The sequence below is a fragment of the Marmota monax genome, unplaced genomic scaffold, assembly GCF_021218885.2.
Source record: "Marmota monax isolate L192 unplaced genomic scaffold, Marmota_monax_Labrador192_F-V1.1 WCK01_AAM20220418_F8-fsc00001, whole genome shotgun sequence".
Classification (NCBI taxonomy): Eukaryota; Metazoa; Chordata; class Mammalia; order Rodentia; family Sciuridae; genus Marmota; species Marmota monax.
The window spans coordinates 34,135,089-34,149,538 of NW_026693777.1; the positions used below are offsets into that span (position 1 = coordinate 34,135,089).

At 41.7% G+C, this 14,450-nt stretch overlaps 4 non-coding genes across 4 annotated transcripts; 1 reads left to right on the forward strand and 3 right to left on the reverse strand.

Moving 5' to 3' along the window:
• Positions 1-5,403: 5,403 nt before the first annotated feature.
• Trnap-agg (transfer RNA proline (anticodon AGG)) lies at positions 5,404-5,475 on the reverse strand. Its single transcript has one exon. It is a non-coding gene; the product is annotated as a tRNA-Pro (tRNA).
• A 692-nt stretch (positions 5,476-6,167) lies between these two features.
• Positions 6,168-6,249, forward strand: Trnal-aag (transfer RNA leucine (anticodon AAG)). Its single transcript has one exon. It is a non-coding gene; the product is annotated as a tRNA-Leu (tRNA).
• A 3,076-nt stretch (positions 6,250-9,325) lies between these two features.
• Positions 9,326-9,397, reverse strand: Trnap-agg (transfer RNA proline (anticodon AGG)). Its single transcript has one exon. It is a non-coding gene; the product is annotated as a tRNA-Pro (tRNA).
• A 319-nt stretch (positions 9,398-9,716) lies between these two features.
• Trnat-ugu (transfer RNA threonine (anticodon UGU)) lies at positions 9,717-9,789 on the reverse strand. The gene has a single exon. It is a non-coding gene; the product is annotated as a tRNA-Thr (tRNA).
• Between the last annotated feature and the right edge of the window lie 4,661 nt (positions 9,790-14,450).

Sequence of the window (14,450 nt, forward strand, 5' to 3'; positions counted from 1 at the left end):
AGTGAGGTTACTTCTCAGAGTCCCAGTTCCTTCATCTTTAAAACGAGGATGGTAGGAACAAATAAAGGAAGAATTTGACTGTTTATAAATTCCCACTTTGCTTTCACAAACTAAGGTGCTAGCTTAATTAAAACAACCCACCTGACATTCTCTTAAGATGACAATACTCTGGCTAAGAGTTCTATTTCCCTGCACACTGAGGGAATAGAGAGGTGGTCTCTGCCTCCCAACCTGGAGTCAGGATGAGCAGTGAGGAAGCAGGAGGTGAGGGAACTAGATGCAGATCCAGAAATGGGGAACCTTGATTAAGAGTATGGAAGACTATTCCTAAGAATTGGCCTATGGTATTGGCAAACTGGTCAGTGGGACACCTCCAAAAATGATAACTATTTGTGGGAAAATGTATGAAGAACCCCTAACCTGGAGGGGTTCATTGATTACCTTTGGCAATTGCAGAGCAGTTTTCTAGACATGTAACTGAAGGATTCATGCAATACCCTTACAAGTTCCTGGGCACTCTTCCAACTCCCCTCCCACTACCTCACCTATTCCCTTATCCAGGTGAGGCAGCAGACTGGAGCCTGCATATATCCAAGAACAAGTTGCTCCTGATCTTGGAGAGGACATGTTCCGAATCAGGGGCTATAGACTTTGGCCTTGTAGTTGCAGCCCCAGGCTATGCACAAGGGAGGTCCTGTTCCTCCCTGCGGGGAGACCAGGTCATTTCTTGTTTTATAACTTCTCTTGTATTCCTGAAATGACTACCACCAGGTAATAGCCTAAGAGAGACAGGTTGCCCTAAGCATGCCTTCTAACAGATATTTGGTAGGCCCATTCCTTCAGTTTCTACCTGTAAAAATGCTTTGATTATTGCATATTTGACTTTCTGTGTGTGCCCTTAGGCTGATCTCTCAACAGCCCCCTCTGAATGCTAACGGCAGAAGGACCATTAACCCAGACTTCTCTTCTAGTGCCTCTTGGGACATTCAGATCTTTCAAAGAACTTCCAGGCTCTGCCCTCCTCTTTGAACCAGTTCCAATTTCCCTGAAAATCAGATAAAGTTTCTTGAAAAAAAAGATAAACAATTTTGCTTTAACCCCAAATAATCATCAAGGTTCTAAAGCACCCAGATACGTTAAAATCAAAACAAATAAATAAAAAGCCCTCCCTATTCGAAGCTCCCAGTGGGGCAGGATGAGCAACTGCCTAGGAGGCATGAAAGCTGGGCTATTGCCTTAAAACTGGCCCTGCCACTAACCAGCCCCGTGACCCTGAACTTAGTTCCCTGGGCCTCTCTGGCTTCCTTCCAAAGTGTCTGGGTGTTGGCAGAACTGGTGGGATTGAGGAGATGGAAATCGCTAAGAGTTTTGGCTGAAGCTCATGAGTAATCCTTTTTCTGAAGCAAGGCTCTGCCTGTCTATTAGAAAGCTGACCTAGGTCTCAGTGTCTAATTGTCAACCCTTGTGCATCACAGAAATCTTTTTTAGAACACAAATCCAGTCGTTTGCCTCTGATGCCCACTCCCATCCCCACCTAAAACATGGTGATAACTTTTCCTTGGTCTTAATATAACAACCACTGTTCTTCCCTGTGCCTACTAGGTCTTGCAGAGTCAGCCTCACCTAAAATCTTCTCTCCCTCCATGTCCATATTCCTGCTAGAGCCTCCTCTTTTTAATTTTCTGAATTCATCAGACTTTCTTCCCACTGAAATTTTTTAATACATCTCATTCTCCTGTCATGGAATATTCCTGACTCTGCTCACCCTCTCCCCATTCTGCCTGGTTAATCCTTTCTTTCCTTAGACACACTTTCCCAGAAATCCCAGAGAACATAAGTGGCTTCCATTTTGCTGCATAAACCCCTGTACTTTTCTTTGTGGCCCAAATCACTGGCGTCCTAAATTAATTATATTTCTCTGTTTAAAAAAAAAAAATTATCTGGTTGTTCCATGACAGCAGAGGCCGCATTTCTCTGGTTCTTTGCAGTAATCTGTTTCAATCTCTGCCTGGAGTACAACAGATGTTTCATAAATGTTGTTCAGTATGTATTGAGAATGAATGGCCTAAAAGAATGATATTTGCACTTTAGCTACAATATCAGCAAGCTATTCTTTATAAAATTCAATACTTTTTCTGTGAGGGTTACTTTGGTGGGACCCGATAGTACCATATGGACGTAGGGTCAGAAAGATCAATAAAAGCAAAAAAAAAAAAAAAAAAAGTTGATTCACCTCTATTTACTAGGTGAATCAAGGGGTTACACTTCTCTGAATCCCTCATTTCAGTTGTTAAAAACTAGATCAGTCTCTATTGGCTCCTTCTAGCTGTGCTATTCTCCCTCCCTATCCATGGTCTGCCATCTACCTTAGTAAGTAACTGTGGCCTGAACACCTTAATAAGTAAGGTAGCCTGAACACCACCTTGCTAGACAACAACACAGCTCTCTTCCCTATGAGTTCCATATCCACCTCCTGTATACAGACCATGGGCAAAAAGCAGTGCAGTGGCTAGAAGACTCCATCCACAGATTCTTCAAAACCTTAAATGGAAAACCCATGACCATACCTGTTTTGTCCACAAGGGGGAAGTTTCCAGTTTGACTTGGAGGCAGAAGCAGACACTTGTCCTATTCACGTGTGTTTTGTGTCCAGCAGTAAGTTCTCATTCACTCTCCCATTTATATTCCTCTCTCCACCATCTCCACATGCCAGCAGTATTTTTCAGAACTACATAGCAATTGATTCCCCATCACAAAAACCTAGTTAAGTGAGATTGATAAAGTCCTTTTGGGTTTCGCCAGCCCTTCTCCAATTTAAGTCTTTCCCTTCCTCTCAGATTTCCCTAGCATGGAGTTTTGTTTCTCATCTTATTAAATCAGTTCTAACAGACCTTCCTAGAATGACCCTGCTACATGCAACCCTGCCATGTGACCCCAAACACCATGTGGTTCACAGTTTGCTCAGTCATAAGAGCCTCATGCAGCCCTGTACTAAAGCAGCTCTGCTTTTATATCCTCCAATGTCACAAGATCAAGTCTTCCTTAACAGCCTTTATAACTTTTGATTTAAAGCAATAACTCTATCATGGCACTATTCACAATAGCCAAGTTATAGTATCAGCCCAGATGTTCATTAGTGGATCAATGGACAAAGAAAATGTGGTATATTACATAATGGAATATTATTCAGCCACAAAAAAAGAACAAAACCCTGACATTTTCTATGAAGTGAATGGAACTGGAAACTTATCATGTTAAATGAAATAAGACAAACACAGAAAGACATGTATCACATGTTTTCTCTCATATATAGAATCCAGAAGTTTTTAAGAAGGATCACGTGAAAGCAAAAGGGGAAAGGAAGAGGACTAGGGCTGGGGAAATAGGGAGGATGGATGTGACCAAACTATGTGATATGTATATATGAAATCATCACAGTGAAACCATTATGTTGTGTAATTAAAATGCACACATAATTTTTTAAAAACCCACACAATTCATTGAACAAATATTTATTGAGTATCTTTTAGGTGCTAAGGAACTTTGTAGCCTCTGATATTCCAGTTGTAAATCAAACCTCCACTCCCCAGGAACTTCAGTTCTAGTGGTGGGGGTGAGAAAATTACTCTTTTTTTTTTTTGTACTGGGGATTGATCTCAGGGGCACCCAACCACTGAGCCACATCCCCAGCCCTATTTTGTATTTTATTTAGAGACAGGGTCTCACTGAGTTGCTCAGCACCTCACCTTTGCTGAGGCTGGCTTTGAACTCACTATCCTTCTACTTTAGACTCCCGAGTTGCCTGGGATTACAGGCGTGTACCAACATGCCCAGCTAAGAATTAATCTTTAGAAACCAAACAAACAAAAAGCCAGCAGCAAAAGTCAGGCAGTGGTATGTGCAATAAAAAAAAAATTGAAGTAGGGAAAGGAAATAGAGAGGAAAAAGGAAGAGATTATTTATCTGGAGGGGTCAGAGAAGCCAGCTATGAAAGGTAACATCTGAGCAGATGTCTTGGAAGTGAAGGACTGATCCTTACAGGAATCAGGGAGAAAAGAATCCAGACAGAGAGAAGAGCAGTTACAGGGGCACTGAGCTGGACATTTCAGAGGGTCAGTAGACGCTAATGTAGTTGGAATGGAATGAGCACAAGGAAAGAAAAAAGAGATGAGGTCAAAGAAATAAAGAACATTCAAGAAGTGGCAAAATCACATTGGAGCTTTTTAGAGCTATAGCAAGGAGTTTTGATTTTGTGCTGAATGAAATGGAAATGCAAGTTGTAAGAGAGAGGAGTAACGGATGATTCCAAAATTGTTTATTTCATAGTTCTTTCAAAGAGCGGAAGAGTTACAGAAGTTAAATGCTCAACAACATTGTTAGAAGGGAGTTTTTGAAAGGGGCTTCAATCCATTGCTCATCAGTTGATAACATCTGGCTGCAGAGCAGGCAGTGAACATATACCCAGCAGGAAGGGAGAGAATGGAGGTGAGGAGAATAATGGCAGGCCATAGGGGTTGAAAGCTTCCCCCATATATCCATATACTCTCCTCAAGTGAGTAGGCTGAACCACTGCATTGCTTGTTTTCTCTTTTTGAGTTTCCTGCTTGCTCTTAATGCAGCCCATTTCTGTGGCTTGGAGAAGTAAAAGGATCATAGAGACAAACTATATGTGGCACATGAAGGATGTAGAAGACAAGGTACCAATGTAAGGAATGAGTCCGAGGAGGGGGAAGTGGGGCGCAGAGTGTACCTAGAGCTGCTAGGATACAAGGCATGGTCTTCAGCAGGGCCTATAGAACATTTTGGTAGAATCTATAACTCCTAGGGCATCTCTAAGTACACCTGGGGTGTCACTTAGGAAATTACCATGACCCATGGCCCCATCCTCAAAAATTCTAACTTAATTGTTATGGGGTTGGACCCAGAAGTGAAAGGTTAAAAATTTCCACAAGTCAGTGTAATGAGACTTGAAAATCTGTTGAAAGGTTCCTTCCCAAGGGGTACACTACTCTAGACTCTTTTAACCCCACCACTACAACCACACAAATGGCCTGAATTTAAGAACGAACCCAGGCTTTAGGTGACCAGACACCTTACAACATTTGCTTCCCCACACAGGTTACAGCATCCAAAGATGGGCCCTTGTAATAACAGTGGAGATAAACCGAGGATTATGTAAAACTATTAATATAAAATAAGCATCTCTAAGTCCTGAGTGAACAATTTCTGGATCAAGCGTATGAATCTGAAATACTGGAGCATAAAATGGTGTTTATATGGTAATACTAAGTGTAGATGGTTCCTAATTTGTGCGAAGATATACTCAGTGCGACTTTAATGTCAATAGATTTGTGGGTGTACTGATGAGATGATGCACAGTTGAAAAACAAGAATCTAAAAGGTGGGCTCGTCCGGGATTTGAACCCGGGACCTCTCGCACCCTAAGCGAGAATCATACCCCTAGACCAACGAGCCACTTGTGAATGGGTTCCTGGATTTTATAACTTCAATAAGAAAACTTTTAGCCACATCCACAGTTGGTTGCAAGAGTTTTTAATAATTATGGGTATGGGGTGACGCCTAGTGGATGAAGCAAGTAACTGCTGTCTTCCTTGGCCAATTTCCGGAAAGCGAGATCCCGAAATTAGATTATTTTTTGGAAGAATTTTTTAGACGTCAGCGAGAACAATTGTGATGCGTGTTTTTATTCCAAATGGGCCAGAGATGCTGCAGGAATCGGGAGAAGGAAATCAGGGACAGTCCCAGTGAGTTAGCGACGGGAGGGTTCCCTTGACCCGGAACCCTTCGATTCGGCGGCTGGGTGGCGAAGCTGTGGCTGCGCGGTGCCGAGCACCGAGCGCCCGAGGCTGGGGAGGTCGCCCTGGCCGGCCCCCAGCCAGGCTCCCGACCTGTGCCCGGCGCAGGAAGCGCGGCCTGCAGGCTACACCAAAAGTGGTCTTCCTTTTCTCTGAACGTCCTCCCAAACTTGTACGGCTCTTTCCCCCACCCTCGAGTACCGTGGCTTAAATGAAGAACGAAAGCTAAACAAACCAGACAGAAAATATAAAATAATGACACGACCCGATAAATTTATAAATATGCACCATGAGGTGGGAGGAGGGGCAGAAGAAAATGGTAGAGAATATGGTTCCCTCAGGCGACCAGCAGGTAGCGTGGCCGAGCGGTCTAAGGCGCTGGATTAAGGCTCCAGTCTCTTCGGGGGCGTGGGTTCGAATCCCACCGCTGCCATAAGGTTTTGCTCTGTGACAGTCGATCGGCGATGGTGTTGACACCTTAAAACATAAGGTTTCTTCACCTTCCTTTGGTGTCTTATTTCTTGTCTCAGCTTGATAGAAAAGATACATTCACTCTTTTGGTCATATTTCAAAGTTTTTCATAATGCACAATACCTAATAAACAGCACCATAGATGCCTTTGGGAAATCATTGTTTCCCAGAGACAAAATGCTAGGTCTTTAACATCATAAATTTGTAAGTTTTGCTTTGCATTTGTTGGCTCAGCTGAAGAGTATGTTTTGAGCACTTGTCCTGTAATTGGCCCTTTCATAATTGTTAAGGAGTACAGAAAGATGAATAGAATATAATGCCTGTCCAAAAGGGAAGTTCACGGGCCAAACCGGAAAAGTAAACCCTACAATTTCAAAATGGTCTTGAAACATGTAAGGACATCATCGGAAAATAAATACAGTATTGGGAAAGGCAGTGTGGTGGTGTGGGGAAGAAGGCAAAGGGAGCGTGATTTGACTGTCAGCATGGCTGGGTTCCAGTGCACATTACTGACTGTGTGACTTTAGGCTTCATCTGCTCATTTGTGAAGTGGAGAGAACAGCATATCCCTCTAATATGAAAAATAGTAAAGCATGTAAGTTGCTTAGAACAGAGTGAGGAAGTTCAAGTTAGGCTTTCTCTTTTTAATGTAAGCCCATGGCCATGGCCCCTATTCTTGAGAAGATTCCAATCCGAATCTACAAAAAACAGAAATAAATCCTATTTAATTGTGGCTTTGGAGACCAGCAGGTGTGGCTGGAACTGTATTAATACTGCTTCAATCATTGTTAACAACCTGCCATGAATCGTACACATTGCTAAGTCCTGAGGGTATGAAGTAAGCACAACAAAATGTTTGCCCTTTTGAGGCTTTATCCTGGTAGGGAAAGCAGAAGAAAAACATGAAACAATGTTATATATACTATGGTACATAATAATATTCAGGAGTGATAAGTGCTGTGCAGAAAAGCAAAGTCTGGTAGGGTATAGTTACATTTGGAGGCTGTTTTGAAAAGGGTGGTCAAGGAAGATGTCATTAAAGAAGTGACCTTTGAACTCAAGAATAGGGAGAAAGTCATACAAATATCCAAAGGAAGAGGTAAAAGCAAGTGAAAGGTCCTGAACAAGACACAAGGACCCTTTATTTTTGGAGCAGCAAGAAGGTCAGGATAGCTGGAATAGGGCCACAACACACAAGTGGAAGATCACAGAATGTGTTCTAAGTGTGAGGAGAAGTTACTGGCTGTTTTAAGCTGGGGAGAATATTATTTTGCATATGCTACTAATATTAATTATAGCATAAATCTGGCTGCTCTTTAGGAAATAAAGTAGGAAGCTGAGTTGTGGGAGTCTATGGAGAGATGGAGGGTTTAGGGTGATAGCAGTGACTTGGTTGGGAAATGAAGAGAGGTAGCCAACATGGTTCACTGGTGGATTCCACATGATGTTTGGGGAAACTGGATGAATAACAGAAGCTATTTCCATAGGTGGTGGTGATAGAGCAGTAGGAAGAGGAGCATCATTTTTTAAAATTAATTTTTGAGATGCCTATAATTCTTCACATGAGGTAAGTTGGTGATAATATGTACAAAGTTATTAACAAGGTTTGTGATATAAAATTAGGAGAAGCCACATGATTGTATGAGTAAGTATAGAAAGACAGCCAAAAAGGAGGGCAAGAAAACAGTAGAATTGGGAGGTAAGGAAAGGAGGAGCCAGCAAAAGAAAGTAGCCTCCTGCATGAGTAGTGTAGTGTTCCTGTGCAGTTGAAAAGGCAAGTAGGATAAAAATGGGGACTGGCACATCAGTGTTATTAGTGACCTTGACAAGAATCCTTTTGGTGGAATGGTGGAGAAAAAAAGCCTTATCCTATTTGGTTGAGAAGAGAACATAGGGGAGGAAACGGAGACACAAAATGCATAACTTTTAAGAACTTTCTTTTCTAATAAAAGATCATTGGTTTGACAGATGGAAAAGATAGTTAAGAAGGAATTTAGTTTTAGGATTAGCAATACTTACAGTTTGTAAACTAACAGGATTGAACTTTCACACTGAGAAAAATAGCTGCTGGGTGTATTGGGGTGGAAGTTGCTGGGGGGGGGGGCATGTCATTGCAGGAACCAAGACCTAGGGTAGGGGAGAGGGAATGGGAGTCATCTGAGGTGCAACTGGAGGAGCTGCCCTTAAGTAGAAGTGAATGATGATGAGCCTAGTAAGAGGACAGAAAGGAGAATATGAGTGTCAATAAGTTGGGCAATCTGCGGTCAGGAAGAAGATGTAGTTCCCTTCTAATGGGGTCATTCTAGTAGTCTTTAATAGTGATTTATACAATAAAGAAGGTTCCCAGGGGCCCACAAAATATTCTTTTCTAATTTAACTTTTAATTTTTGTTTTGGTAATTTATAGACCCTCAATACTGTCTTGTTTCACTGTAGTTAACAGAATTCATTACTTATCTCAGGATTGTGGTGGAAAAAGAATAAGAAAGAGGGGTGAGGCTGTAGCTCAATAGTAAAGTTCTTACCTTGCATGTGTGAGGCACTGGGTTCAATCCTCAGCACCACATTAAAAACAAGTAAAGTTACTGAGTGTTCATCTACAATATTTTAAGAAAGAAAGGGAAGGGAGAAAAGAGGGTGATGAGGGAAGAAAGGAAAAGAAAAGATCATTATTATGTGACAGAATATAAACCTCTTTTAAAAGCATAGCACATCACACATTTACAGAAGGTGGTAATATTAATGTGTATCAGCTGCCAATTCCTTCCCAGGAAAGAAAACAGCTCCTTATATTTACCTAGGGCTAGAGTTTCCCAGAAATTTGGCTGAACAGGATTCCTGGAGGGAAAGGAGCAAGTTTCCAAGCACAACAGACGCACTGAGAGGCCCTGAGAATAAATTGCTCTTTAAGCCAATACGGGAGGGGAGCACTTTGTCAGAAAGAACAGAGGATAATTTGGGATGCCTTCAGTTTGTTGTTTCACACCTACACAGAGACTTTATATGCCATTTTTAAAAGCAAAGATAGGAAGAAAACTTGGGCTCGTCCGGGATTTGAACCCGGGACCTCTCGCACCCTAAGCGAGAATCATACCCCTAGACCAACGAGCCATGTCTAAAAATGTCTTTGATTTTGCCTCAAGGCTCATTGACGGCATCCTTTGACTGGGAAAAGATGGGTGGAGTGCCTTCTATCGTTGGGAATGTGTGTTTGCTAACACAGCAGGCTGGCGCCTCACACAGAAGCTGAGCTCACTTTCTGTGACAGATCTAGATGAAACCGGAGGCTTCCGCAGGCAGAACTGAATCGGATTTGCTGAAGAATTTCCTGAGTTGACACCAGCATTGTGGACACGTGCCGAACCAGCCATCCGGGGCTCACTGTCCCTTCATCTCTCTCTGTGCAAAAGAAAACAAAAGGAGTCACGGCAGGCCCCAGCGAGATTTGAACTCGCGACCCCTGGTTTACAAGACCAGTGCTCTAACCCCTGAGCTATGGAGCCATCACCTGTCAGTGAGGCCTCTTTCTCTTGTCTTATAGACTCATACTGTAAACCTAGCATTCCGAAGTACTGAACGTTGTTTTATTCCAAACAAAGGGGCAGGGCACCGTATTCTGCTACAAAACTGAAACTGTTACTCATCATTGTTGCTGAAACGTCCCCTGCTGTGCCTCTATGGTGCAGAGGTAATAATTCAGGATATTGGGGTGTCTGGAAGATCCCCCCTGGGCTATAAGAGGGCATCTGGAGGCTGATTGTCAAAGGGAATAGAGCTCACTCCTCTCACTCAAGTGGTGGGAAAATTCAGGGACGGGCTGAGAGGCTTTATACTTTCTGAATCCAGAACGACAAACCTTTAATTTTGCGTTTTTAGAGTGAATGCCTAAGATCAAACGGGAGGAGCAAACAAGGAAAAAGAGTGTTGGAGAGAAAGAGTTTAATCTTTCTCTAAAGATATACACAGATTTACATATCTTCCGTATAAAAAGAATACGGTTTTTATTTTAAAAATTGTGTTTCCAACTTTTGAAATTTTTGTTTAGATAATAATGATGTCTATTTCTTACTGCAAATATAGCTGTAGATAAGAATTGCAGAAAAGGCCTAATTGGTGCAACCCCAAGAAGTGAACCAAGTTTGCTTAGTAAGAGAGTTTTCTGTTGCAAATCTGCTCTTAAACTCACTACTTTTTAATGTTTTCATTTGTCCTAGATCACAAAGTTTGTCGGAAATCTGTAAATTTCTGATGGTCTCCTTTAAACAATGCTGCTGATCTTTCAAATTTTTAAGGAACAGATATTCTCTATTTAGGTATAGGCAAAATAAAGCATTAGTGGCAACTATTCTGAGGTTGGAGATAACTAATGGGGATGAGTCTAGGTGAGATGAATAGGAACACAACACCGGAGAAAGACTGCAGAATCCTCTGTGTCCTGATAAGCACTGCTGTTCCCAAAACTCGTGAGCATTCAATCCTTGGTCTTCCTATGCCAGGCACTGGCCTCCATGTTCTCAAGAGAACAAGACTGGGCTTTAACTGAATCAAGAAGGAGGTCTCTGTATCCCGCTGCCTACAAAGCATTTCTTTGCAGTTAACCTCCAACAGGATGATCTCTTTGGACCTTGCAACTAAAGAGAGGCCTCACAACTTCAGGAAGTAGTGTTGCCTGGCTTTCTAGAACAGGAAAACCCAATTAAAACGAAGTGGGTCATAGATGGAATGTGAATGTTGGAGTGTGTAGACATTGAGTGCATAGTGCAGTGGTTAGAAAAAAAACCTGAGTTTGGTCTGTTATTTAACTCAGCCATGTCTCAGTGTCCTTGTTTTGGAAATGAGCTGTGGAAAGCAGTGACATGAACCATGGTTTCTGATTGCCTCGTGGCTTTTGCACTGGGAACTTCTTGTGCAAAGGTACAAATCAAGATGGCCCAGTTGCTATGGTAACATAGGCCTGAGGAGGCTTTCTCAAAAAGACACAGAGCAGTGTGTGTCAGTCAGGACCTTGAGCTCAGGCACCAACTCCCTGGGATAGAGAATTCTGAGCATAACAAGATAACCCTAATGTCTTGCTAGTCCTGTGTCCTTCAGATGAAACTTTCTCACAAATAACCTTTTGATGAAACCTATATGATGAACATGCTGTACTAGCTCTGGGTCATCATCCTCCCTTAGAGGATGATGTCCCACCTGGCCTTAGCCTTTTCTCTGTGTGTGTCTATTTATCTTTTCTCAATCCCCCATCACCTCTTGCTTGGTGTTTCCCTGCATTAACAGCCATGACTGAGATGGGGGCCACAGCAACGAGCATTCATTTTTATCATCATTCTTATGATCTTTGTTATTGTTTTAATTTTCAGAAAGTCTGGCTGTTTTAGTCAGTTTTTGGGGGGTGGGTTGCTTTGTTTTTGTTTTTTATTTATTTGTTTGCTGTTGTGACCAAAAGACCTGACAAGAGCAACATAGAGGAGGAAAAGTTTATTTGGGGCTCACAGTTTCAGAGGTCTCAGTCCATAGACAACCAAGTCCATTGCTCTGGTACTGAGGTGAGGCAGAACAACATGATGGAAGGGCATGGCAGAGGAAAGCAGCTCAGAACATGGCACCAGGAATTGGTGAGAAGTAAGCAGAGAGAGAGAGAGAGATCCACTCACCAGGGACAAGCCCAAAGGCTTGCCCCCTAGTGACCTTCCTCCCGCAGCCACACCCTACCTACCTATAGTCACCACCCATTTACTCCATTCAAATGAATTATTGCATTGATTATGTTAAGGCTCTCATAACCCAATCATTTCACTTCCAAACTTTTTTGCTCTATCTCACACATGAGCTTTTGGGGGATACCTCATATATAAGCCATAACACTAGCCTTAGGCAAACAGTCAAAACTACCTCTCACCTCCTTCCCTCCTTGCTGTTTCTCCTCCTTTCTTTACTTGTCATTCTCTGATCATATTCTTGACTTCTCTTTCCTTTTTCTGGAATATGTTTCCTTATTCTCACCCTGTCCCAACTTGGTGAGCTCACTTCTATTCCCTACTGGACTGATTTAACGTAGACTGATTTACCACATTTAAGAGGAATTTAAAATGCTCAAAGACGAATTCCAAGGAGAAAGCCAGGGTAACAACTATGGAACTGACATTTTTTGTTTCTCCAACACAGAAGTTATCTTTAGGGATAGGATTCTCACTCTTCTGTCAACATAAATAAACCTCTGTCCAATAGACCCTATATACATCCAGTTGACCTCCTACCCTTAATGATTGTCCCAAGAGTTATGTCAAACTCTTATACTCTCCCAACCCTCAGAACACATAGCTCACTTTAGTTGGCCTGTCTGACTTCAAGAGACCCCAAGAGCCCCTTCTGCTAGTTTATGAGATTTGAACCTGGGTGTTTCAGTGTGCTCTGGCATATCCCGAGCACCTCTTTCCCTGAGTAACTTCATCCCTTGTTGGGGTCATAGGAACATTTTAATCACTTTTCTGTTTGTTTGTTTGTAATTCTTTCATTTCCCCTCAACTTTTTATTTTGAAAAACATTAATCCTAGTGTGGAGGTTAAAAAAAAAAGACCAAATAAATAAATGAGAACAAATAAAGGCTATTCATAGCTGGCTGTAGCAAGGGAGTCACATCCCTTGAGTTTTAGCAGAGGCTCAATAGCAGGCAGAAGAGTGGGAAAACTTTTTAGTGGACAAAGGAAATGCTTTGGGGGATGCCATATTGGAGTATATAAGCATGGGAGAAACTGTAGGTAAGCTCACTGCCCCTTTAGAGATGCTACATAGATGCAGAGCATCTTATGTGATTAGACATACATATTTGTATGTGGTTAGACATACATATTTGGCTTTCTCTGGTTGATACTAACTTAGAAGCAGGAAAAAATACCAGATAAGCCATTAATCATTAATCAAGCCTTGTTGTTTGGAGTTGATTATTTATTTATTTATTTATTTATTGGGGGGTACTGGGGATGAACCCAGGAGTGCTTTATACTGTTACCCCTCAGTCCTTTTCATTTTTTTTTTTTAAATTTTAAGATAGTATCTTGCTAAGTTGCTGAGGCTGGCCTCAACCCTGCAATTCTCTTGCCCCAGCCTCCCTGGGGTTACTTGGAGCTGATTTTTATGTAAGTTATTGTTTGGTCACTAGATTGGTTGTTGGAGATAGTGGTCTGACTTCCTGTAAATCTGGTGTATAGAGAGTAGGCTGAATTCCTGGGCTAGTCATTGTAGATAATTGGTTGATTTTCTGAACCAAATGTAAGTTGTGGATTAGAGTTCTTTTTTTTTTTTTATATATATATATATGGTTTGGCCATTTGGGGATTGTATATGCACATACTAGAGGAAAGTTTTTTTTTTTTTGAGTATAATAAAACAGATTTGTTTGATGGATGTGAAATGGGCTGAGTGCTATTTTGAAGAACTGAAGGAAGATCGTATTTCCAAGTCCCAAAAGAATTTCTAGAAGATGTTTCCATTTGCCTGGCCCTGAGAGACTAAATCCATTAAATGCACTCTTGTGTGTTCATTGAGAAGCTGACTTAGGTTTGAGGACTTGGTACTCTGTGGAATTGGAATCAGGGGCTAGAAAAAGGCAATAGAGAGAAATCAAAGAGAAAATCAGTTATACATAGACTTTATCTTTTTAAATCCCAAACACCCAGACTATTATATCTGTGGGCTCTGAATGGGGAAGGAGGACATTGATACCATAAAGATGAACAGAAACAAATAAATCAAAATGTCTCATATCCTTCCCCTTTCTATTCCTGCTGACCATGCCCTAGGTCAGGGTTGCATTTCTTTTCACCTAAACCTTTCCACGGTGATCAATTTGATAAGATTGCTTCTGAAATCTCTTTGGTCTATGGGAGACCATGGACTCTAGAGAACATTACAAAAACGAGTGCAGGGGCTGAGGTTGTGGCTCAGTGGTAGAGCACTTCCCTACCATGTGTGAGGGACTGGGTTCGATCCCAGGCACCACCTAAAAATGAACAAATAAAGGTATTGTGTCCACCTACAATTTAAGACAAAAGTGCAAATATATTTCCTTTTTCTTCTTAGGGCATTTATATTAGAAAAATTTTAAGTACATTACAATGTTTTGCATTAGTGTGATGATCAATGAGATACAGATACAAGTTCATAT